We start from the raw sequence: 24835 nt of genomic DNA, 5'->3' as shown, positions 1-24835 counted from the left end.
GGGTTTGGATGACAGTTTAACCAAGAAGCAGGAAGTCATCTTTGATCAGTTCTTACAAAGTCATGAGTTAAATGAGTCATTTTCAACCAGTGGCATTGGGAGATTATATTCACTCCTGACAAGCAGCCAAAGCTCTGGACAAGATGTTATGGAGAATACTGGGAAATGAAGTGGTTTAGGATATACTGGCTTTGTCAACTGGCTAACACCTAAAATCACTTGGAACTCACGCTTTTCTCCGTGCTTAACAGGCTGCCTTGCTTTAGCAGGGCTGACACCAGTGACCTTTGTTGAGGCTCAGATTTCTCTTTATCACACGGGAAAATGTGGTTACTGTGACCTGTTTGTAGTGTTTGCAGGAATGTCTATTCTTCCATGTTGACAATTTGAAATCTTTGAAATTCAAAGGAGAGGGTGATGACCCTCTAGTGGCTGTGATAAGTAGCAAGAACACAAGTCCTCTGTGAGTTGCTGGTATTCATCTACTTAGGTATTGTACTAGAAGCATGGGCTTAAATAACAGCGCAGCTATGTAAATAGAGGGAGGAAGTCCCAACTGAATATATGATGCCTTTTCAAGAGTAAAAATGGCATTGATTTCCTTTCTAATGTTTGCTTAGTGACTCAGAACTTAAACTTACTCTACTCAATAGGAAATAATACCATGCTAATTTGACAAAATTTTCTTGTTTTTCAAAGCACCCATTGCCATACTAACTCTAAGTTGACCTTCCAATGTTGTTCTACCATGTCTAAAATATTGAGGATTAATTTCATGGCCGGGGTGGTCATTGATATGAGTCCATGGAAAGAGGCTGGGAAACTGTTACTCCAGAAATACAAAATCAGAATTATGCATTTTGAAAATTTAATAACATAGGGTTCTCTATAATTATATGCTTTATGGCTAAGACCCTGTATGATTTTAAACATATTTCCCCCATTTTTCTGTATTGTTTTCTGAAAGGCCTTTTCCTTCAATCCAGGCCTGTCTTAGTGATCTTTTCCCTCTCATTCTTACTGGTTTTGCTTGGTGTCTTCTTAGAATTTTCATATAAACTCTTGTCCAAGAACAACCAGTAAACTCTTCATAGAAACACTTCCCTGAACACTTTCAGTTCTCATGAAGCTAAAAAATAATTATACCATTGCTGATTGCTAGTTATTAGGGCCTGATGCAAGTAAAGACAGAAAACATTATTTCTGGGATGAATCACCCCCTAAAAAGAAGACCTGAAAATTACTTTTTATAGAATGATAGTTTAGTATTTTGTTCCACAACAGTAATTCTCCAGTAAAGACTAGAGAGATGTAATTTAAACATGTAGGGTTATCGTTACTATCTTTCTAAATTCCATATATATGCATTAGTATACTGTATTGGTGTTTTTCTTTCTGGCTTACTTCAATTAAAATAAATAAATTTAAATTAAACATGTAGGAATTGTTATAGGATAAGGTTTGAAACAGTTGAACTGTTATGGTTGGATGGTTGGTTCATTCCTGGAGACAGAGGATCCTGAAATCCATGTGAACAAATTTTCCAATTCATACATCCAACAACAAGAGAAAAGGATGTTTCTGGCTTTAAAAGGGAGACTCTGAAATCCTGTGAAAGTCTAAGTAACAAGGGCTAAGGAAAATGATCTGGAAAACCGCACAGCGCATGGTTTCAGGCTCTTCCAGTCTCAACTGAAAAAGATTTTGGGCTTCCCAGGTGGGGCTGATGGTAAAGAATCTGCCTGCCAATGCAAGAGACATAGGAGAGTTGGGTTTGATCCCTGGGTTGGGAAGATTTCCCCAGGAGAAGGGAATGGCTACCCACTCCAGTACTCTTGCCTGAAAAATTCTATGGGCTCAAGAGCCTGGAGGGCTACAGTCCATAGGGTTGCGAACAGTCAGACACACTGAGCACAACAACAACACGAGACAACAGCAATGCTCACTTAAACTCTTAATTAGGGTTAGGAGGAAAGGAGGAGCTCAAGAGGAAGATATCAGTTCAGTCGCTCAGTTGTGTCCGACCCTTTGCGACCCCATGAACCACAGCACGCCAGGCCTCCCTATCCATCACCAACTCCTGGAGTTCACCCAAACCCATGTCCATTGAGTCGGTGATGCCATCCAACCATCTTATCCTCTGTCGTCCCCTTCTCCTCCTGCCCTCAATCTTTCCCAGCATCAGGGTCTTTTCCAATGAGTCAGCTCTTCACATCAGGTGGCCAAAGTATTGGAGTTTCAGCTTCAGCATCAGTCCTTCCAATGAACAATCAGGACTGATCTCCTTTAGGATGGAGTGGTTGGATCTCCTTGCAGTCCAAGGGACTCTCAAAAGTCTTCTCTAACACCATGGAACTGTTACTGTTTAGTCGCTAAGTTGTGTCTGACTCTTCTGTGACCCCATGGACTGTAGCCCTCCAGGCTCCTCTGTCCATGGGATTCTTCAGGCAAGAATACTGGAGTGGGTTGCCATTTCCTTCTTCAGGGGACCTTCCTGACCCAGGGATTGAGCCCGCATCTCCCACATTGCAGGTGGATTCTTTACTGCTGAGCCACCATAGATGGGCACTAAACAGATTACAGAACTGTTTTTCTTTGACACAAATGAGTGTTTGGTTATTTTTGTTCTTTTTTTTTTTTTCTCTTTGCTAGCATTGATTCTTCTTGGGAATTATAGACAGAGGTGAATGAAAGAAATAATTGGAAAAAAATTTTAGGTCCAATCACAGTGTAGACATCCTGATGTACATCCACACTTTATTCTCAAGGGATGTATGGACAGTGACTTTTCTAATGCTGCCAACAGGAAATTAGGTCCCTGCCTGCAGGCAACTTCTCTTTCTGGTTAAATCGGCTTTCTCAAGCAGGCCTTGATTAACTGTACTGTGCTATGCTGAGTTGCTTCAGCTGTGTCCACCTCTTTGCAACCCTATGGATTGTAGCCCACCAGGCTCCTCTGTCCATGAGATTCTCCAGGCAGGAATACTGGAGTGGGTTGCCATGACCTTACCTACTCAACCTCAAGTAGGATCTGCCTGTTAACCTCTTTCATGGAACCAATGTTGGAGTATTTTATACTCAAAGACTCCTTTCAGACTGCTCTGCCTTAGCAAGAAAACATATACAAAAGGAAGGCAAAGAGACATAGAGTTTAGCTCACCTATTTTTCTCTTATTTAGAGGAGTCATTTTGGAGCTTAAGAAAGGTTACTGGAAATGCACACTTTCTGTTATTTACTAGCATATAAAATGGAAAATACAGTATTTAAAATTGCAAAAGTTAAGCTGTATAAAAACTTATATAATGAAAAGGAAGTCACCCTTCTATTCAAGAACTCTAAATTCTCTGCCCAAAGGCAATCACAGTTAATTATAATGTGTGTTTTCTTCCAGAAAACTCCCTCTGTACATAAAAGATGTGCCATTTAAAAAAAAAGTGAGAGCATATGGAAATAATACCTTTCAGCAGTCTTTTATGATTTTTTTTTCCTAGAGCAGATTTCTGAGAACTGGTTCTATTACTTAATTAAAAGGTTTTGATTTTTAAAAGCACGTTGAGGAAAACAATTTAGACTAGACTAGGAAAAGATAAAGAACTGCTTAGGATAAACAGACCATGGTAAAAGAACTAGTTGATTTCATTACCATTAACAAGTTATGAACAATTTAATGAAAGACAAACCAAACCAGTCTGACAAACTAACAAGTCTGATTGGCTCAAGGGTTAATCTGGCACCTTGGAGCAGTCATAGCTTATTTTTGCATAAAAGGGTCTGTGCTTTTATGTAACCCTCATATTTACACCTTCCAAGAGCATCACACAGTACCTAGTACCCTGGAGGTGTTGAAGCAATGAATGATTTCAATTCACTAATTCAGGAAAATAACTTTCACATTTTGAAATCTGACAGTACCAATTTGCCTCAGAAAATGCAGTCATCTTATAGTTTACTATTTAAACCTTGTTTAACAGTATCCGGAAGTCGTATTTCCACTCTTTACGTGGAAACAAACAAGGCGCTGTTTCAACTAGTTGTTGGAGGAGGCGGGAGATCAGAGCTCTGCTGAAAAGTCCGCGGCGGCGAGGAGCTGCCAGATTCTGCGTGGGAAGCCCTCCCCTTGCGCTGAGACTGTGCAGCTGGATGAGAGGCACAGCGCAGTGCCTGAGAGGACGCCCGTCCTGTGGTCCAACCGAGCACTCAGGTGGGCTGCAGAGGAATAGTCCAGGGCCACTGAGGCAGCAGAGGGCAATCTGCCGAGTATGGATTTCGTTTTAGGACCCCTGCTGTGGTTCTAGTACAGGGGAATTTTCTTCAGTCAAAAAGTAGTTAAAGTCCTGATCTCCACCTGAAAATTAAAGCACTACTAACGCTAAGAGTCAGACACGACTGAGCGACTTCCCTTTCACTTTTCACTTCCATGCATTGGAGAAGGAAATGGCAACCCACTCCAGTGTTTTTGCCTGGAGAATCCCAGGGATGGCGGAGCCTGGTGGGCTGCGGTCTATGGGGTAGCACAGAGTCGGACACGACTGAAGCGACTTAGCAGCAGCAGCAGCAGCAAACAGCACAATTAGTGTAGAAGTTCTGTATTTGTGTGGCTGATTTGGATGGTGTCAAAATCAACATTATGAAATTGACAGGCTGCATGACATGGACGGAACTAGAGATTGTCCTACGGAGCGAAAAAAGTGAGATGGAGAAGAACTATCATATGAAATCCCTTATATGCCAAATCTAAAAAGAAATGATACAAACGAATTTATTTACAAAACAGAAAGAGACTCACAGACTTAGAAAATGACCACAGAGGAAGGATGGGGGAAGGGATATTTAGGGAGTTTGGGATCGACATGTACACACTACTATATTTAAAATGGATAATTAGCAAGGACCTACTATATAGCGCAGGGAACTCTGCTCAATGTTATGTGATGGGATGGGGAGGAGGAGTCTGGAGGAGAATGGATACACGTATATTCATGTAAAGGATCCAAAGGCTGAGTCCCTTTGCTGTCCACCTAAAGCTATCATGACATTGCTAACTGGCTATACTCCAATATAAAATAAAAAGTTTTAAAAATAAATGCAATAGATTTTTTTTCTGCTGCTGCTAAGTCGCTTCAGTCGTGTCCGACTCTGTGCGACCCCATAGATGGCAGCCCACCAGGCTCCCCCGTCCCTGGGATTCTCCAGGCAAGAACACTGGAGTGGGTTGCCATTTCCTTCTCCAATGCATGAAAGTGAAAGTGAAAGTGAAGTCGCTCAGTCGTGTCTGACTCTTCGCGACCCCATGGACTGCAGCCTACCAGGCTCCTCCGCCCATGGGAATTTCCAGGCAAGAGTACTAGAGTAGGTTGCCATTGCCTTCTCTGGGACTTTTTTCTATTTTCCTCTATTTCCAGAGAAGTAATTTTTTCCCTTTATAAGTGCCCTATAAATACTCAATATCTTCTATAAGGTACACCCACTTGAAATACAATGTCTGCGTTAGAAATACATCAAAAAAGCAATTGACAGGCTGCATGTTTTTAACCCGTTGACACAGATTTACCTCACTACTTGTACCACATGATCCACTGATAAGCACCCTGTTTTTAGAATGAGTAGGTCCCAAAGCAGGCTGTGCAGCCACTACTATACTTCGCACAAAGCACTTTCTATGTGGTTGTGACCTTTTAGGTAAATGCAGGGTACCTGTTTATGTCAGTTTTCCGGAACATACCTGACAACCAGAAGGTAAGCAAAAATGTAAGGTGCCAAACGCTTGCTGTGAAATTTATGCCCTAAAGCCCTGTCCTTTACTTATGGGCAGACTGCCTGAGTCTTCCACACACGTTGATTTGTTTTTACTTTACACACAATTTTATTGTTCTATTATTCATCATTGCACACACAAAGCCGCTTATTAATACAAACCCTCCTGATGAGTGGTTCTTAGTCTTGGCTGTACATCAGAATGACTGAAGGAGCTTTTAAAAATCCCAGTGTCTAGGCTATGCCTTTAGACAACTGCTCTTCATCCTGGGGTGATCTTGTCCTTCAGGGGACATTTGGCAACATCTTGTGACATTTTTGGTTTTTACAGCTTGTTGGGAGGCTATTAACATCTCGGGGCAGAGGCCAAGGATACCACTAAACATCCAATGCACAGGCCAGGCGCTCCAATGAACAATTATCTAGCCCAGAATGTCTATGGTGGTTAGGTTGAAAATCCTGTCCTAGGCCAATAAAATCAGAATCTCTGGCGTGTTCAATCACTTCAGTCGTGTACGACTCTTTGCGACCCCATGGGCCATAACCCATCAGGCTCCTCTGTCCATGGGATTCTCCAGGCAAGAATACTGGAGTGGGTTGTTGAACCCTTTCTTCAGGGGATCTTCCCCACCCAGGGATCGAACTCACGTCTCCTGCATTGCAGGTGAATTCTTTACCGCTGAGCCACTGGGGAAGCCCCCTAGTCTCTTGAGTTGGGACACAAGGTCAGCAGTTTTCCTTTTTTTTTTTTTCCCAAATGGAACTTGGTTTTACATAATGAAGACATGCACTTGAGCATGGGTGGTCGGCAGTTCTCATTTGTGTTTTGACATCCCCAAATAATGAATTAATGAACACGATAAACTATTATTGCTGGCAGTGGCTTTACCCCAAGTGGCCAAGCGGCACTATCTGACTCATGACTCAGCCCTTGGTGGGTCACCCCAACTCTTGCCCCAACCCTCAGTGACCTCCTCCTCTTCCATCTTACTCACCGCTTTCTCTCCTCCATGTCCAGGAGTTTTTAAAGCTTCCAGGTGGTTCCAATGTAGAGCCAAGGTTGAGACTCAGTGCTTTAGTATACTTGTTCTCAACTTTTGGCTGCCATCAGAATCATCCGGAGGGCTGGAACTTCACACACTGAATGTACACTGCACAGATGTTAGTTATTCTGAACTGCTATAGTTTGTAATTATAAACCGAAACATACCGATTATTCATGACCATGAAGAAAAGGATAATAAAAATTAATTTATCCCCCCTTTTAAAATCCATTGCAGATGTTAATACCACTATTTGGACATTATCTTTGTTATTGTCATGACATCTTATTAATGGGGTAAGTAAAACCAGGGGTGCCTTTTTCTTTGTGCTAATTTCCCTTCCAGCCCATCCAGTGAGGTTGACGGCTTCTCCTCCTTCCCTTCATCCCATTCCACCCATCCTAGGGAGGAATGAGAGATTTATGAGTACAGTTTGTAATAGCTGGAAACCTCAAAATAAATAAAGTGTTTTCTTCCCCTCAACATGGATTACTCAGGTCACTTGAAGTTGGACATGGTGAACCAGGTATAGTCTTTAAAAAGTAGGGTTCTGAGGTTTTTCCTTTCTGGGAGTGGGGCTGGGAGGTATTCTAGAAGTTGGTACATCATCGAACCAGCAGTAAAGATGTTCTACATCTTCTGACACTACACACTGGCATGGTAATAAAGCCTGTGATGCCGAGGCCTTTCATGAGAACATGTTTTCGGGCTGTTGCAAATCTCAAATTGGTTGTAATAAAATAAATCACTGTGCATGACTGAGAATGAATTTTGCTCTTCCCTGAGGCTTTAATTGCTTCAGGATTGAGGCAGAATTTTCACAGAAGTCAAATGAAATCAAATCAAATCAATAAAGCAAAACCAATGGCTTCTGCCCTACTCCTACGATTTTTCCTTTGACAGGGTTCTCATACCTCCTGGCCAGCCCTAGAATTTGGAGAGCACGACAGATGCAGAGCAGAAACTCCATAAATGTTCCTGACTCTGGTGCTGGGTGCTCTCTGTGACGAGGGCTGGGGGTGGGGGTAAGGGGGAATGGAGAAGCGCTCCTTTGAATGAGAGCAGGCGGCTTAGCGTTATAAAGAGTGTGGGCCCTGAGGCTCAACTTCCTGGGTTGGACCAAATCCCAGCTCCTCTATATTCCAGATCACATGACCTTGGCACGCTGGTTAACCTCACGCGTCTCAGTTTCCTCCTCTAGAAAACGGAAATGGTGATGGCAGCTACCTTGCCAGTTTACTGTGGGAGACAGAAGAGATGATCCAGAGAAAGTGCTTAGCAGAAGTAAGTATCTGGCAATGGGAGCTATTTGCACAGCCTACCCTTATCAGTCTCTGCTTTGTGTCTGCTTTTTCCAGTGAGACTGTGAAGGAGGGTCATCCCAGTTACCAGGTGCAGGGTGGTGGCAGACCCCACGGGCACAAAGGGCCCCACTGACCAGGAGTTGTCTACCCAGAAGAGGAACAGATGCGATGGTCCCTAGGGAAGCTGCAAGCAGCATCCTGTAGCAGCTCAGCAGATGAAGGCCTTGGACCTACGTGACTCACACGATAGAAGTGTTTCTCGGTGAAAACCAGAGATGAAAGAGAACCTGCGCCATATATGGTTGATGTGGGTAGGAAATGGGCAGAGCTCCTTAGAACAGGGCCTGACTCATGGAAGATCGTAAGTGGGAGTGCCTGTAAACATGGATTTTGAGGAACTGCTCCAGCTACTCTGCACTTAGATCAGAAACTTGAAGTTGTTGCTACTACCTGCTATCCATCTATTTAACTATTCAATATTCAGTGTTTTGGTTTTAGCTGAGGTCTTCACTTTTTAGAATCTGAAATACATAGATGTTAATAACCAGGTGAAGGAGAGAATAAAAAAGAGGAAAAAATATTTTTAAAACAAAATTCCAAACCCAGGAAGGTTATTTCATTAGAGGAAAGATGGTTCACCTAAGATATGGGCTTAGTATCTCCAAGAATCTCAGTCATGCAAGGGTTTCATTCTCAGAGGCTGGGGATGAAAAGAAATATCTCTCTTTGATAACTCTGCTGTAAGGATGCCAATCTAGAATCTATTGATTTAGAATCTAGAATCTAGAATCTATCAGACTTCCACTTTTTCAGTATACCTAAAACCAAAGGATCATTGGATGGAAAAGAATTAAACTTCTCTAAAAAAGAAAAGTGAGAAGTACTCAATATCAAGATTGTACAGTTTACTGTCAGTACTTTATGATTTAATTCATAATGGAGAGAAGCTTTACGTTGGAAAGAATGAAGTCGATTTTTTCTGAATGGAGAAAATATAGAAATTATAGAATTATAGTTAATTATAGAAAATAAGTGCTCTGACCTGGACACACAATAAGACTCAAAACTTATTGAAAAAATGTTATGTTTATCTTAAGCACTCTCTATGGTAGCACACACTGCTGCTGCTGCTGCTAAGTCGCTTCAGTCATGTCTGACTCTGTGCGACCCCACAGACGGCAGCCCACCAGGCTCCCCCGTCCCTGGGATTCTCCAGGCAAGAACACTGGAGTGGGTTGCCATTTCCTTCTCCAATGCATAAAAGTGAAAAGTGAAAGTGAAGTCGCTCAGTCGTGTCCGACTCTTCGCGACCCCATGGACTGCAGCCCACCAGGCTCCTCCGTCCATGGGATTTTCCAGGCAAGAGTACTGGAGTGGGGTGCCATTCTAGTACGTACTTAAAAGAAACATGAAGGTGAAAATGAAGCAGAACAAAACAAAATGAAATAACCGGCAGAGATTTCTACATGTAGATTTAGGTAGTAGTCCCAAAAAACTTATCAGGAAGGTGGTAATAAGTAGGAAAAAGCAAAAACCAATGGCATATTTTAGAGCATGCAGCATATTGAATGATGTAATGTGTAAAATCTTAAGAACTGGCGTTAGTTCTTCATTGTAAAGTATGTCACATGTTCACAATTATCCTGTGTCGATGGAAACAATGACCCAACTAAGATATGGTATGTGGTGTGAAGAAAATGATACCATATGTGTCTTGTGGAGAACAAAGAAAATGGTTGATGCTAAAGGTGATGTATTACAGTAAACAAGGTTGAGGTGATTTTGAATACTTAATAACAGAAATTCATTGGCAAATAAGACTTCATAATTTGCGATAGCTGAGGCATAAAGTGAATTAGGAAGACATGTTCAAGATGTCTGAGTTACCAGTCATGTAACTGTCATGCTTCCCTCAAGAATGGCATGCATCTTCACCCACTAAAGTATTAGAAGAGGGAAAGATGGGCCATACTGCAGGGAAGGAGAAATTCTGGCTTCCAGCTCTAGCCCTGTTGAAAATCTCTGGGCTCTGCTGTATAATCTTGTTCTGGCCCAATATTTCTTATCTCTAAATTCTCTGCCAGCTCTTTAGATTGCATGATTTAAAAAAAAAAAATCACAACTCCAATCCATAACTGGTTTCTCTGAAACTATTATCAGCTCCATTTATCCCTGACCTAGTCTAACCTCAACCCCTCCCTTCACTTTATTTATTATATATTCATTTATTTATGGCTGCACCATGCAGCAAGTGGGATCTAGTCCCCTGACCAGGGGTCAAGCCTGGGCTCCTTGCAGTGGAAACATGGATTCTCAACTTCTGGACCACTAGGAAAGTCTCTCCCTTAATTTTATATGGTTAATTTTGTTTTCCCAATTTCTCTTTTATTCTTCCCAACCATGAATATTTTAGTTTTTTGCATTTTTCTTTTTAGTCCTTTTTGCCTTTTTCTTTAGTTCTTTTTGCTTTTTTGGTCCTTTTTCCACCCCAAAAGATAAAGGATGTCAGATATTATGGAATCCCATAGATGAAGCCCGGAAACTGTTTATTTACCTTGACTATATAAATAGTATTTTATTCCTCTCCAGGGAGAAGTTAAAATACATGGAAAATTTGCCCAGGGAATATAATAGGCACCATACTGTAAAATGCAGGAAAAAATAGTAGGTAAATGGCTATTTTAAGCTTCTAGTCAAGGGCTTGTTATAAATCATAGTGTAAAATTAAGGATTTAAAAAACCTTGAAAATTAGCTTGATCCTACTTTGTCTTTTTTCCAGACATTTGGAAATGAGACAATACTAAACTGTATGCGTCAAGAATAACAGAGTTTAACCTAGTTTTACCTCTCAGTCTTGATATTTGACACACGCTGTATTTCCACTATACGCATTTTGTTTATTTTTAGTGCTACCTAGAACAGAAAACATACAAATTTGGGGTCTAATGTAATTAGCCTACAGGGACGCTGGGTTTCCTTTCATAGACACTTGAGCACTGAGAGAGGCTTTTTCTTTGAGATTTAGGGCCAAAGTTCTATTTCCTTTTAATCTCTCTCAAAAGACTGGGCACATTTTTCTACATGCAGCAATTGTCTAAGGATAGTGACTCATGAAAATCAGTCACTTAAGCAAATGTTATTGCAAGTTTGGTAAATGAGATTTATCTTAGATCTGAAAAACGATAGCATTTTAGACTGGGACAGGTGCTTAGAGATCATCTAGATCAGTGGTTCTCTAAGCGCTGTCCTTGGAGCCCTGGACATTCCCTTTCAAGGTTCAGGCGAACCTTCCATAGCATTTGCAAGATCAGGAAAACAGAGATGACTGCCTTTTCCACCGGTTGACTTGTGCACTGTTGGTACAAAAGTGACAGTGGGTAAAACCGTTGGTGCTTTAGCATGTATCGAGCAGCGGCACCAACTGTTCTCACACTGGTTGTATTCTTACCCATTGCACACTAGCAGGGAAAAAAGCTTCTGCTGCAAGAGTAATGGTGAAGACTCCAGCCAGGTCCTAGGCCACAATGGCAATAGACAAATATTTGTTGCATTTTCATATATACAACCAATTTATTTTTCTAGAAATGAAAAATACAAATATGAAATTGAGACAATTCCATTCAAAACTGCATCAAAAAAGAAGAAAATACTTAGAATATAAGGAATAAATTTAACTAAAGAAGTATAAGACACTATACTTCTGCCAAATACTAGACAAATAAAAGGTCTAAATAAATGGTTATTAAATGTTTATTATTATATGGATTGCAAGGATCAGCATTGTTAAGATGGCAATATTCTCTAAATTCATCCAAAGAGTCAATACAATCCCTATGTAAATTCAAAGAAATTAGCAAGTTCTTCTTAAAATTTGTATAGAAATGTAAAGGACCTAGAACAGCCAAAAATTTTTTTTGGAGGAAAAAAAAGAACAAAGTAGGACTTATAGTGGAGAAGGCAATGGCACCCCACTCCAGTACTGTTGCCCGGAAAATCCCATGGATGGAGGAGCCTAGTAGGCTGCAGGCCATGGGGTCGCACAGAGTTGGACACGACTGAAGTGACTTAGCAGCAGCAGCAGCAGGACTTATAGTACCCGTTTAAAAACTTCCTATAAACTACAGTAATCAAGACAGGATGGCACAACAGTAGACACACAGGTCACTGGACTAAGAAAGAAAAGACAAATAAACCCTTATATTTATTATCAATTGAATTTTAACAAAGGTGCCAAGGTAATTCAGTAAGGAAAGGACAGTCTTGTTAGCAAATGGCATTAGAACAACTGGATATGCCTATGCAAAAAAATGAACTTAGATGCTTACCTTATATACTGCAAAAACATTAATTGTGATTACAGATCTAAATTAAGGGCTAAAATTATAATATTGTCAGAAAAAAATTAAAAGATTTTTTTTGTGATCTGGGCTGAGGCAAAGATTTCATAGATATGACACCAGACACGTGATCCATAAAGGAAACATTTGATAAATTGGATTTAATAAAAATTTAAAAATTTTGCTCTTCAAAAGCTACATTTATAAAATGAAAAGAAAAGCCACAGAGTGGAAAAATATTTGCAAATCATATATCTGATGAAGGACTTCTGTCCAGGATAAATATTATCTATTAAAATATAAATACTATGTATTTTTAATCTATGATGTTTCATATAAACAACATTTTGTCCATTGTCAGACATGTGTGTGATAAATCAACTTCACTCTATTAAAAAATAAGTAAAACAACAATAACATGAAAACTCCTACAGTTAAAAAAGATAAAGAACTCCTACAATTTAAAAATATCATAGTTAAAATGAATAAAAGGCCTAAATAGACATTTCACCAGAGTAGAAATACAAATAGCTAGGTACATGAAAATAAAAAATGCTCAACATCATTCATCATTAAAGGAAATGTACATTAAAGCCACAGTGAGATACGACTACACATCATTAGAATGGCTATAATAAGAAAGACTGACAATAATAAATGTTGGTGAGGATGTGGAGAAATTGGAACCCTCATATAATGCTGGTGGGAATGTAAACTGGTACAATCATTTTTTGACATTGATGTGATCCAGTGATATTCAGATGTCTCCACTGTACTCATTTGTTGGTATTTATGCAATTTTATCACAGGTATAGTTTTGTGTATTGACCTCCAGTCAAGGGATGGAACAAATTCATGACCACAAGGATCCTTGAGAATGACCTCATAAGTGTGATTATAAAAATCACACTCCTTTGCCCTCTCTCTTGAACTCCCTCATCCCTGGCAACCATTAATCCGCCCTCCATCTCAATAATTCTGTCAGTTCAAGATGAATGGAATTAAATGGAATCATAGTATGTAATATTTTGAAGTTGGCTTTTCCCCCCTCACTCAGCATGGTTCCCTTGAGATTTATCCAAGTTGCTGTGTGTATCAATAGCCTGTTCTTTTTGTAATCCCTGAGTTGTACTCTATGGAATGGATGTAGCATAGTTTGCTTAATCTCTTACCCATTGAAAAACATTTGGGTTGTTTTGGGGTTCAGGCTATTACAAATAAAGCTACCATGAACATGCCTGAAAAAGTTTTTGCATGAACATAATTTTCATTTCTTTGGGATAAATGCCCAAGAGAGCAATTGCTGAGTCTTACGGTAATTGCATGTTCAGTCTTATAATGAACTTTCAAACTCTTTTCTAGAGTGCTTCTACAATTTCTCATTCTTACCAACAAGGTATGAATGACCCAATTTTTCCTCATCTTTGCTACTATTAAGGGTTTTCATTTTATGCATTCTCTTAGGTGTGTAGTGATATCTCACTGTGGTTTCAATTTTGCGTTTCCCTAACCCTTATGGCAGAAAGTGAAGAGGAGCTAAAAAGCCTCTTGATGAAAGTGAAAGAGGAGAGTGAAAAAGTTGGCTTAAAGCTCAACATTCAGAAAACAAAGATCATGGCATCTGGTCCCATCACTTCATGGCAAATAGATGGGGAAACAGTGGCAGACTTTGTTTTTTTGGGCTCCAAAATCACTGCAGATGGTGACTGCAGCCATGAAATTAAAAGATGCTTATTCCTTGGAAGAAAAGTTATGACCAACCTAGACAGCATATTAAAAAGCAGAGACATTACTTTGCCAACAAAAGTCCGTCTAGTCCAGGCTATAGTTTTTCCAGTGGTCATGTATGGATGTGAGAGTTGGACTGTGAAGAAAGCTGAGTGCCAAAGAATTGATGCTTTTGAACTGTGGTGTTGGAGAAGACTCTTGAGAGTCCCTTGGACTGAAAGGAGATCCAACCAGTCCATCCTAAAGGAGATCAGTCCTGGGTGTTCTTTGGAAGGAATGATGCTAAAGCTGAAACTCCAATATTTTGGCCACCTCATGCAAAGAGTTGACTCATTGGAAAAGACTCTGATGCTGGGAGGGATTGGGGGCAGGAGGAGAAGGGGATGACAGAGGATGAGATGGCTGGGTGGCATCACTGACTCGATGGACATGAGTTTGAGTAAATGCTGGGAGCTGCTGATGGACAGGGAGGCCTGGTTTGCTGTGATTCACGGGGGCGCAAAGAGTTGGACACAACTGAGCGACTGAACTGAACTGAATGGCTAATAATGTTGAACATCTTTTCATGTCTTTATTGACCATCTTCATATCTTCTTCAGTAAAATTTCTATTCTTTTTTTTTTGCCCATTTTCTGCCTGGATTTTAAAAGATATTAATCTTTAAAAAATTATTTATTTATTTTGCTATGTTGGGTCTTAGTTGTGATACACGGGTTTTCTCTAGTTGTGGTGCACAGGCTCAGTAATTGTGGCTTATGGCTTAGTTTATCTGCTGCCTGTGGGATCTTAGTTCCCTGACCAGGGATTCAAACCTTGTCCCCTGCCTTGGAAGGTAGATTCTTAACCACTGGATCACCAGGGAAGTCCCCGTTTGAAGCTTTTTTGCTGTTGTTGAATTTAGACAGTTGTTAATAAATTCTAGAAACTACTCCTTTGATTAGACATGCTGATTGAAAATATTTTCTCCCAATCTGTAGTTTGTTTTTCCATCCCGTTGATGATTTTTCCATCCTCTTAAGAAGGTCTTTGGCTGAGTGAATGTTTTAAATTTTGATGGGGTCTTGTTTATCTTTTCTAGATTGTGCTTTTGGTGTCAAGTGTAAGAACTCTTTGCTGTGCGTGCTTAGTCGCTCAGTTGTGTCCGACTCTTTGTGACCTTGTGGACTGCAGCCCACCAGGCTCCTTTGTCCATGGGGTTTTTTTCAGGTGAGAATACTGGAGTGGGTTGCAGGGGATCTTCCCTGCAAACTGCTCCCCCGTTTGGTTCTCATTTCTCCTGAGTCTCCTGCATCGCAGGCAGATTCTTTACCCACTCAGCTACCTGGAAAGCCCCAAATGACAGATGTTAAGTCCTAAAGCACCTGCTTCTCTCCAGTCTCTAGCTAAGAAATAACACTTTATTAGACATGTTAAATTCTAGTACCAGCTTTTTCTTCTGGGCCATTTCCACAAACTAAATATTAATCACTTCATCGGAGTTCATCACCATTACTGCAAACAAGTAAAAAATTTCAAAACCACAGTAGAGGTAGAATTGGGCCCATCAGCTTAGAGACTGCCTATATTCTATTGCCTGCTGGATTAGTGTCTGTAAAATTATAAATAGCTCCAAGTTCTGGTTCACATAATTGGAACTACAAACGTTGACTCCTCACATTCTGAGAGTCTAGGTCCCTCCCTCGCTAGGTCCCTCCCTCACTTCTTTCTTCCTTCCTTCCTTCACTTCCCTCCTTTCTTAAACATATCCGAAAGTCTTAGTGTGACTGCTGAATTACACAGTGGCTAAAAGTGGGGTCTCAAGGATGACTCCATCACCCAACTCTGTCTTCTTCCTCCCATCCCCTGTAGCTCCCCCTTCCTTCCCCAATAATTTTTAAAGGTTGTTGTATACAGATAATACCTGTGCCACAAAATCACATAGATACATACATAGTTTTAAAAAAGAAGGAACATGGGGTAGGTCTTGTATGTTTCTCCAGCTTCCCCTTTGCCTATGACAAGGCCTTTCTGTTGTTGTTCAGTCACCCAGCTGTGTCCGACTCTCTGTGACCCCATGGACTGCAGCAAGCCAGGCCTCCCTGCCCCTCACCATCTCCTGGAGTTTGCCCAAGTTCATGTTCATTGCATGAGTGATGCCATCCAGCCATCTCATCCTCTGATGCCCTCTTCTCCTTCTGCCCTCAAATCTTTCCCAGCATCAGGGACTTTTCCAATGAGTCAGCTATTCGCATCAGATGACCAAAAACCTGGAGTTTTCAGCTTCAGCATCAGTCCTTCCGATAAGTATTCAAGGTTGATTTCCCTTGAGATTGACTGGTTTGATTTCCTTGCAGTCCAAGAAACTCTCAGGAGTCTTCTCTAGCACCACACTTTGAAAGCATCAATTCTTCGGCACTCTGCCTTCTTAACGGTCCAGTTCTCAAAACTGTATGTGACCACTGGGAAGACCATAGCCTTGACTATACGAACTTTTGTTGGAGGAATAATGTCTCTGCTTTTCAACGCATTGTGTAGGTTTGTCATAGCTTTCCTGCCAAGAAGCAAATGTCTTCTGATTTCATGGCTGCAGTCATCATCTGTGGTGCTTTTAGAGCCCAAGAAGAGGCAATCTGTCACTATTTCCACCTTTTCCCTCTATTTGCCAAGAAGTAGTGGGGCCAGATGCCATAATCTTAGTTTTTTTAAATATTTGGTTTTAAGCCAGCTCTTTCACTCTCTTCCTTCACCCTCATCAAGAGGTTCTTTAGTTCCTCTTTGATTTCTGCCATAAAGTGGTATCATCCACGTATCTGAGGTTGTTGATGTTTCTCCTGCCTGTCTTGATTCCAGCTTGTAACTCATCCAGCCCAGCATTTCTCATGATGTGCTCAGTGTATACATTAAACAAACAGAGTGACAGCAGACAGCCCTGTCGTACTCCTTTCTCAATCTTGAACCAATCAATTGTTCCTAACAGGGTTCTAACTGTTGCTTCTTGACCTGCACACAGGTTTCTCAGGAGACAGGTAAGATGGTCTGGTATTCCCATCTCTTTAAGAGCTTCCCCAGTTTGTTATGATCCACACAGTCAAAGGCTTTGGCATAGTTGATGAAACAGAGGTCGAGATATTTTTCTGGCATTCCCTTGCTTTCTTCATGATCCAGCGACTGTTGGCAATTTGATCTCTGGTTTCTCTTTCTTTCTAAACCCAGCTTGGACATCTGGAAGTTCTTGATTCTCACAATGCTGAAGCCTAGCATGCAAGACTTTAAGCATGACCTTACTAGCATGGGAGTGCAACTGTCTGATGGTTAGCACATTTGTTAGTACTATGCTTCTTGGAAATTTGGATGTTGACCTTTTCCAGTCCTGTAGCCACTGCTGGGTCTTCCGAATTTGCTGACATATTGAATGCAACACCTTGATGGCATCATCTTTTAGGGTTTGGAATAGTTCTACTGGAATAGTTCTGCCCATTATCAAATAAATATTCCTTGAATTTTATAGCCCAGAGATAAAAATTTATCTATGTTTGATTATGACCATAAAGTTTAATTCCTCTATCAAAGAAATATAAGATGCAGTGATTTTTCAGATCAAATAACTTTAAGTATGTAAAGCTTTTATCTTTAAGATCTCTGGAGAGTACCTCTCTTATTTTCTTCTGTGTGAAATTTCCCTGAAATAAATGGAAACTTTGTCTTTGTTTTGTTCTTTTTCTTTTTTAACTGCAACATGAATTGCTGCTTGAAGATTAAGCCCCTTGGTTCAGAGCTGCAACCTATTGCTTGAAAGACAATGGAATGAATGTCTCTAAGTGTGTGACAAAGAATTGAAAACTTCTTCAATTTTGATCAGAAAACATACAGTTTTGTCCAACAGGTTTGATGGATACCCAGTTGCTAAGACCTTCCAGGAAACTAAGTTTGGAAGTTTGCTAACATAAATGGGGAAGACAGAGGGAAGGTAATAGCCCTGGGTTGTTCGATTCATTTATGTCAGCAGTCACCTCAGGAACAGGCTGACTATGTGTCACTGTTCTTAATGGGATTCCATGAGATGGCCCGTCTTTATTTCTTCATACAAAGATGATGACTTGAAGGAATTTCCCTGGTTGTCCAGTGGTTAAGATTTTGCCTTCTAATGCAAGGGGTGTGGGTTCAATCCCTGGCTGGGGAGCTAAAATCCCATGTGCTTCGTGGTCAAAAAACGAAAACAGAAGCAATACTGTAACAAAATTCAATAAAGACTTTAAAAGTGGTCCATATTAAGAAAAAAAAAATCTTTAAAAAAGATAGTGATTTGAAAAATCAGTGATTTATTTCAGATCAGTCACAAAACTATTTTAAAAAAGAAACATACTTTGATCTCTTGGGATTATGCCATCTACTATTTTGGTGGTTGTGGGCATCAGTCACTTAAGAATAGTGAAGGTTATGAAGGCTTACTCATATTTTGGTGTTCAGTTCTTGAGCTCTGACCTGCTATGGGACAAAATGGGGGAGGATGAGAGACAGAGATGAAAGGCAGGGCCAGGGCAGTTGGTGAGATGCTGCAGGGGTTGATAAACTTTTCTGTAAATGGTTCAGTTCAGTTCAGTCGCTCAGTCATGTCCGATTCTTTGGGACCCCATGAATTGCAGCACCTCAGGCCTCCCTGTCCATCACCAACTCCCAGAGTTCACTCAGACTCACGTCCATCGAGTCAGTGATGCCATCCAGCCATCTCATCCTCTGTCATCCCCTTCTCCTCCTGATCCCTCCCAGCATCAGAGTCTTTTCTAATGAGTCAACTCTTCGCATGAGGTGGCCAAAGTACTGGAGTTTCAGCTTTAGCATCATTCCTTCCAAAGAACACCCAGGGCTGATCTCCTTTAGAATGGACTGGTTGGATCTCCTTGCAGTCCAAGGGACTCTCAAGAGTCTTCTCCAACACCACAGTTCAAAAGCATTTTGTTAGATAGTAAATACTGTAGGCTTTGCAGATCCTCTGGTATCTGTCGAAACCATTTATGTAAGCAATGGGTATGGCTGTGTTCCAATAAAATTTCATTTACAAAAACAGGCTTTGGGCCAGATTTGGTTCATGGTGTAGTTTACCCATCCCTGGGTCAGAGAATCAGACAGGATTAAGCTGAAGTGGTGAGCACTCACTGCTTGCAAGTTAGGCCCTGGAATATCACCTTCATGCTTCCAGACTCCCTGTGGATTTACTTCCCTCCTTTATGGTAATCCAGGAGCTGGAAGCAATTTTAAGGTTACACCATAAAACCAATAAAAATATTACTGTGAGGCTATTTCCTCAGACCAAAAAGCAGGAAAAGTCTCAACTAATCATCTACCTTTAAAGTTAAAAGCATGATCATAAGACTGAAAAAACCAGTGTTCACGAAGTTCTGAATACCTTCTTGGGAGGATGTATTAAGTGCCTTGTAAGACCACTGCTGTGTTCCATTTAAAATCTAGTCAGTGGTTTTGATAAATAAAATTTTTCTCTAGGGATGTTGCAATGCAAATTTGGGTGTTGATATTAGGAAGATTTTCTTTTATTAATAGATCTGTCTTCATATGCTACAATTTGGTAAATTTCTGTAACAACACTCTCTTACCAATCTTGTCTTAGAATAATGTAGCAACCCGATTACAACTAAACCTCCAAGTTTTACCAAGCAACTGGCATACCCCAAATATGTCATTTAACAAAAATAACCTCAGAGAGATTGTCTGGAAAATTTCATCAATCTAACTTAAACTCTCGTAACATTTACTGTCTGAAATCAGTGCTTTTTAATCTGTGTTTCATGGGGCATTGTAAAGTTTTAAAATAAATGACCATTAGCTGTAGCATTAATGGAAAAGGCTTGAAACCTAATTTTATCTTTGTGTCTCTGGGGAGTAATTTGATTAATTTTGGTATAGCTGTATATATTACTTTAGGAGAAGGAGAAATGACAGTTTCTCTGTTTTTAAAGAGAATGTTAATAGGTGTTTTACATTCAAAATGTAATTTTTTTCCCCAGTAAAATTGTGTTAAGTGATCCTCCAAATTTTAACAAAACAGTGGAATATAAAATTCCCCTGGCAGTCAGGCTAACTTGATGGAATATACGTTTGTATCCTCAACATGGAATGCCAGCCACTCAAAGGCATGTCTGTCCCAGATTTCTTTGTGCTTTTTGTAGACACTTAGTAAATGTGTGAATTGATTTGGGGATTATCCAATATGAAGGCAGATAGTGGATTTGCCTGAAATGCCAAGAAGAATTATAATGAACAAAGTTTGGACATAAGCCACACAAGTCTTTAAAGTGTTTAGAAAAGAATTCTGCCTAGTTCCCTGTACATGCCCTGGTGGCTCTCTAAAATTCTGATCAAAATATAAAAGAATTATGCTCAAGAGTTATATTTAAAGCATATCTAGTATACAGATATATATGTTGATGTTTAAGTATATACAAATGTATAAGATGTTGTATTTATATCTATATATGTATTTCAGCAATATATATGTTCACACTATTTGTATGAGCTCAAAATTGGAAGCTATTTAAATGCTTATTTAAGTAGAATGAATAAATAAATTGTGATATATTCAGACAGTGAAGTGCTATACAATAACGAGAACGAATGAGCTACAGCTAAACCCAACAGCATGTGTTACTCTCACAAACATCATGTTGATCAAAGGAAGTCAGACAGAAAAGAATATTTACCGTATGGTTCCATTTATATAAAACACAAAAGTAGGAAAACAAATTCATGCTGTTAGAAGTCAGGAAAGTGGTTGCCTTGGGAACTTGGATAGTTAGTGACTGAGGGACTTCTGGGTGCAGGTAATGTTCCAATTCTTGATCCTGGATACACAGGATCAAGTTCATTTGGTGAAAATTCACAGAGCTGACACTTATGTGTATTTTTTTTCCTGCATGTATATTATACTTCAATAAAATGTCAAAAAGTTTATAAAGTATTATGGCTCTTAAATGATATAACACTACCTTAATTTTCATAGGTTTAGCTTTTATAAGAACATCAAATTTGTGGAAACGAAGGAAATAGGCAGAGACACACAGCATTTGTGATATACATGACACAAAATTAGAGATTCTGGAGTATTCTAGACATTTTTGTTTTTGAAACTAAGTTAAAAGTTCACATATTCTTTTTAAGGCAGATATTCTATAGAATTGCTTTATGTGACATAAAACTCATGCGGGATTGGGGCATAGTACATTAGTCAATATTTGGCAAAGACATATGCGCCATTACTTTTTATATTTTGAAATGAATGATTCTGGATATGTTGGACATGCTCAATATTGTTAGCTTTACTTGTTGCTTTTAAAGTTAGGGATATTAGAGATGATCATACCAAGTCAAGTAAGCCAGACAAAGACAAGTACCATATGATACATGTGGAATCCAAAACAATGATTCAAGTCAACTCACTTACAAAACAGAAATAGACTCACAGACTCACTCACAAACTTATGGTTACCATAGGGAAGCAGGGGGAGGGGTAAATTAGGAGTTTGGGATTAAAATATATATACCACTATATATAAAATAGATAACCAACAAAGACGTACTGTATAGCACAGGAAACTATACTCAACATCTTGTAATAATCTATAATGGAAGAGAATGTAAAAAAGAACTGAATCACTTTGCTGTACACTTGAATACTGTAAGTCAACTATATTTCAATAAAAATAAAAAAAACAAATTTAGGGATATTAATAAAGTTCCTATTCAAATAGCTTCAGATTTAATGAAATCATTTCATTAAATTTCATATGTATATTTTTAAAAATTGAGAATTTCTAGCTTATTTTTATTTTATTTTATTTTTTTATCTTCAATGAGCTATTTGTAATTTATTTTTTTTTAATTTTATTTTATTTTTAAACTTTACATAATTGTATTAGTTTTGCCAAATATCAAAATGAATCCGGAACTAAAGCCTCTTGATGAAAGTGAAAGTGGAGAGTGAAAAAGTTGGCTTAAAGCTCAACATTCAGAAAACGAAGATCATGGCATCCGGTCCCATCACTTCATGGGAAATAGATGGGGAAACAGTGGAAACAGTGTCAGACTTTATTTTTCTGGGCTCCAAAATCACTGCAGATGGTGATTGCAGCCATGAAATTAAAAGACGCGTACTCCTTGGAAGGAAAGTTATGACCAACCTAGATAGCATATTGAAAAGCAGAGACATTACTTTGCCAACACATGTTCGTCTAGTCAAGGCTATGGTTTTTCCTGTGGTCATGTATGGATGTGAGAGTTGGACTGTGAAGAAAGCTGAGGGTCAAAGAATTGATGCTTTTGAACTGTGGTGTTGGAGAAGACTCTTGAGAGTCCCTTGGACTGCAAGGAGATCCAACCAGTCCATTCTGCAGGAGATCAACCCTGGGATTTCTTTGGAGGGAATGATGCTGAAGCTGAAACTCCAGTACTTTGGCCACCTCATGCAAAGAGTTGACTCATTGGAAAAGACTCTGATGCTGGGAGGGATTGGGGGCAGAAGGAGAAGGGGACGACTGAGGATGAGATGGCTGGATGGCATCACTGACTCAATGGATGTGAGTCTGAGTGAACTCCGGGAGCTGGTGATGGACAGGGAGGCCTGACGTGCTGCGATTCATGGGGTCGCAAAGAGTCGGACATGACTGAGCAACTTTACTTACTTATAGTTGATTTACAATATCGTATTAGTTTCAGGTGTACAGCATAGTGATTCAGTGTTTTTATAGATTATACTCCACTAAAGTTACTACAAAATAGTGGCTATAATTCCATGTGCTGTACAGTATATGCTTCTTTACTTTATAGGCAGTAGTGTGTATCTCAATCTCCTACACTAACTCCCCTAAACCAACGGTAACCACTAGTTTGTTTTCTATATCCGTGAGCCTTTTTCTGTTTTGCGATATACATTCATTTGTTTTATTTTTTAGATTCCTCAAATAAATTGTATCATATAGGATTTGCCTTTCTCTGTCTGACTTACTTCATAAAGCATAATATTCTTTAGGTCCACCATGTTGCTGCAAATGGCAGAATCTCAGTCTTTATTTATAGCTGAGTAATATTCCATTGTATGAATATACCACATCTTTGTACATTCATCTACTTCCACATATTGGCTATTGTAAATAATGCTGCTATGAACAATGGGGTTGCATGTATCTTTTCAAATTAGTATTTTCATTTTTTCCTAGATATATACCCAAGAATGCATCATTTGATATTTCTATTTTTAGTTTTTTGAGGAACTTTCACACTGCTTTCCACAGTGGCTACACCAATTCACATTCCCACCAACAGTGGACAAGGGTTCCCTTTCTTCCATATCCTCGCTATGTTGTTTGTCGACTTTTTGATGATAGCTATTCTGACAGGTGTGGGGTGATATCTCATTATTATTTTGATTTGCAGTTCTCTAATAATTAGTCATGCTATTGTTTTATGTGCCTGTTAGCCATATATATGCTGTCTTTGGAAAAATGTATATTCAGGTCTTTGGCCATTTTTTGATTGGGTTGTTTAATTTTCTTTGATATTGATTCTACAAACTGTTTATTTTGAATATTAAGCCCTGTTAGTCATAATAATTTTGTCCTATTTTTTTAGGTTGTCTTTTTTGGTTTGTTGATGGTTTCCTCTGCTACGCAAAAGCTTTTAAATTTATTTAGGTCTCATTTATTCATCTTTGTTTTTATTTCTTTTGCCTTATGAGACAGATCCAAAGACATATTGTTATGATTTTTGTTCAAGAGTATTCTATGTTCTCTTCTGGTAATTTTATGGTTTCTGGTCTTCAGTTCAGTTCAGTTCAGCTCCTTCGCTCAGTCATGTCCACTCTTTGCAACCCCATGAATCGCAGCACACCAGGCCTCCCTGTCCATCACCAACTCCTGGAGTTCACTCAGACTCATGTCCATCGAGTCAGTGATGCCATCTAGCCATCTCATCCTCTGTCATCGCCTTCTCCTCCTGCCCCCAATCCCTCCCAGCATCAGAGTCTTTTCTAATGAGTCAACTCTTTGCATGAGGTGGCCAAAGTACTGGAGTTTCAGCTTTAGCATCATTCCTTCCAAAGAAATCCCAGGACTGATCTCCTTCAGAATGGACTGGTTGGATCTCCTTGCAGTCCAAGGGACTCTCAAGAGTCTTCTCCAACACCACAGTTCAAAAGCATCAATTGTTTGGCACTCAGCTTTCTTCACAGTCCAATTCTCACATCCATACATGACCACTGGAAAAACCATAGTCTTACATTTAGGTCTTTAATCCATTTGGAGTGATTTTTCTTTTTTGTATATGGTATAAGGAAAGGTAGCCATCCAGTTCTCAGCACTACTTAATGAAGAGAGTGTCTTTTCTCCACTGTATATTCTTGCCTTCTTTGTTGCAGATTACTTGACCATAGGTGCATGGGTTTATTTCTCGTATCCCCATTCTGTTCCATTGATCAATTATGTGGCTGCTTTTGTGCCAGAACGGTGTATTTTGTTTACTGTAGGTTTATATATAGTCTGTGCGGTAGTTTGAGCATTCTTTGGCATTGTCTTTCTTTGGGATTGGAAAGAAAACTGACCTTTTCCAGTCCTGTGGCCACTGCCGACTTTTCCAAATTTGCTGACATATTGAGTGCAGCACTTTCACAGCATCATCTTTTAAGA

The 24835-nt window shown here is 39.6% G+C and overlaps 1 protein-coding gene across 2 annotated transcripts in view; it reads right to left on the bottom strand.

The window, feature by feature from the left end:
* Positions 1-24835, bottom strand: part of EDNRA (endothelin receptor type A) — a 75756-nt gene that overhangs the window by 33991 nt on the left and 16930 nt on the right. The gene's annotated exons all lie outside the window — the stretch shown is intronic.

Source organism: Bubalus bubalis, chromosome 17 (assembly GCF_019923935.1).
Source record: "Bubalus bubalis isolate 160015118507 breed Murrah chromosome 17, NDDB_SH_1, whole genome shotgun sequence".
Taxonomy (NCBI): Eukaryota; Metazoa; Chordata; class Mammalia; order Artiodactyla; family Bovidae; genus Bubalus; species Bubalus bubalis.
This window is presented reverse-complemented; position numbering and strand designations above follow the sequence as displayed.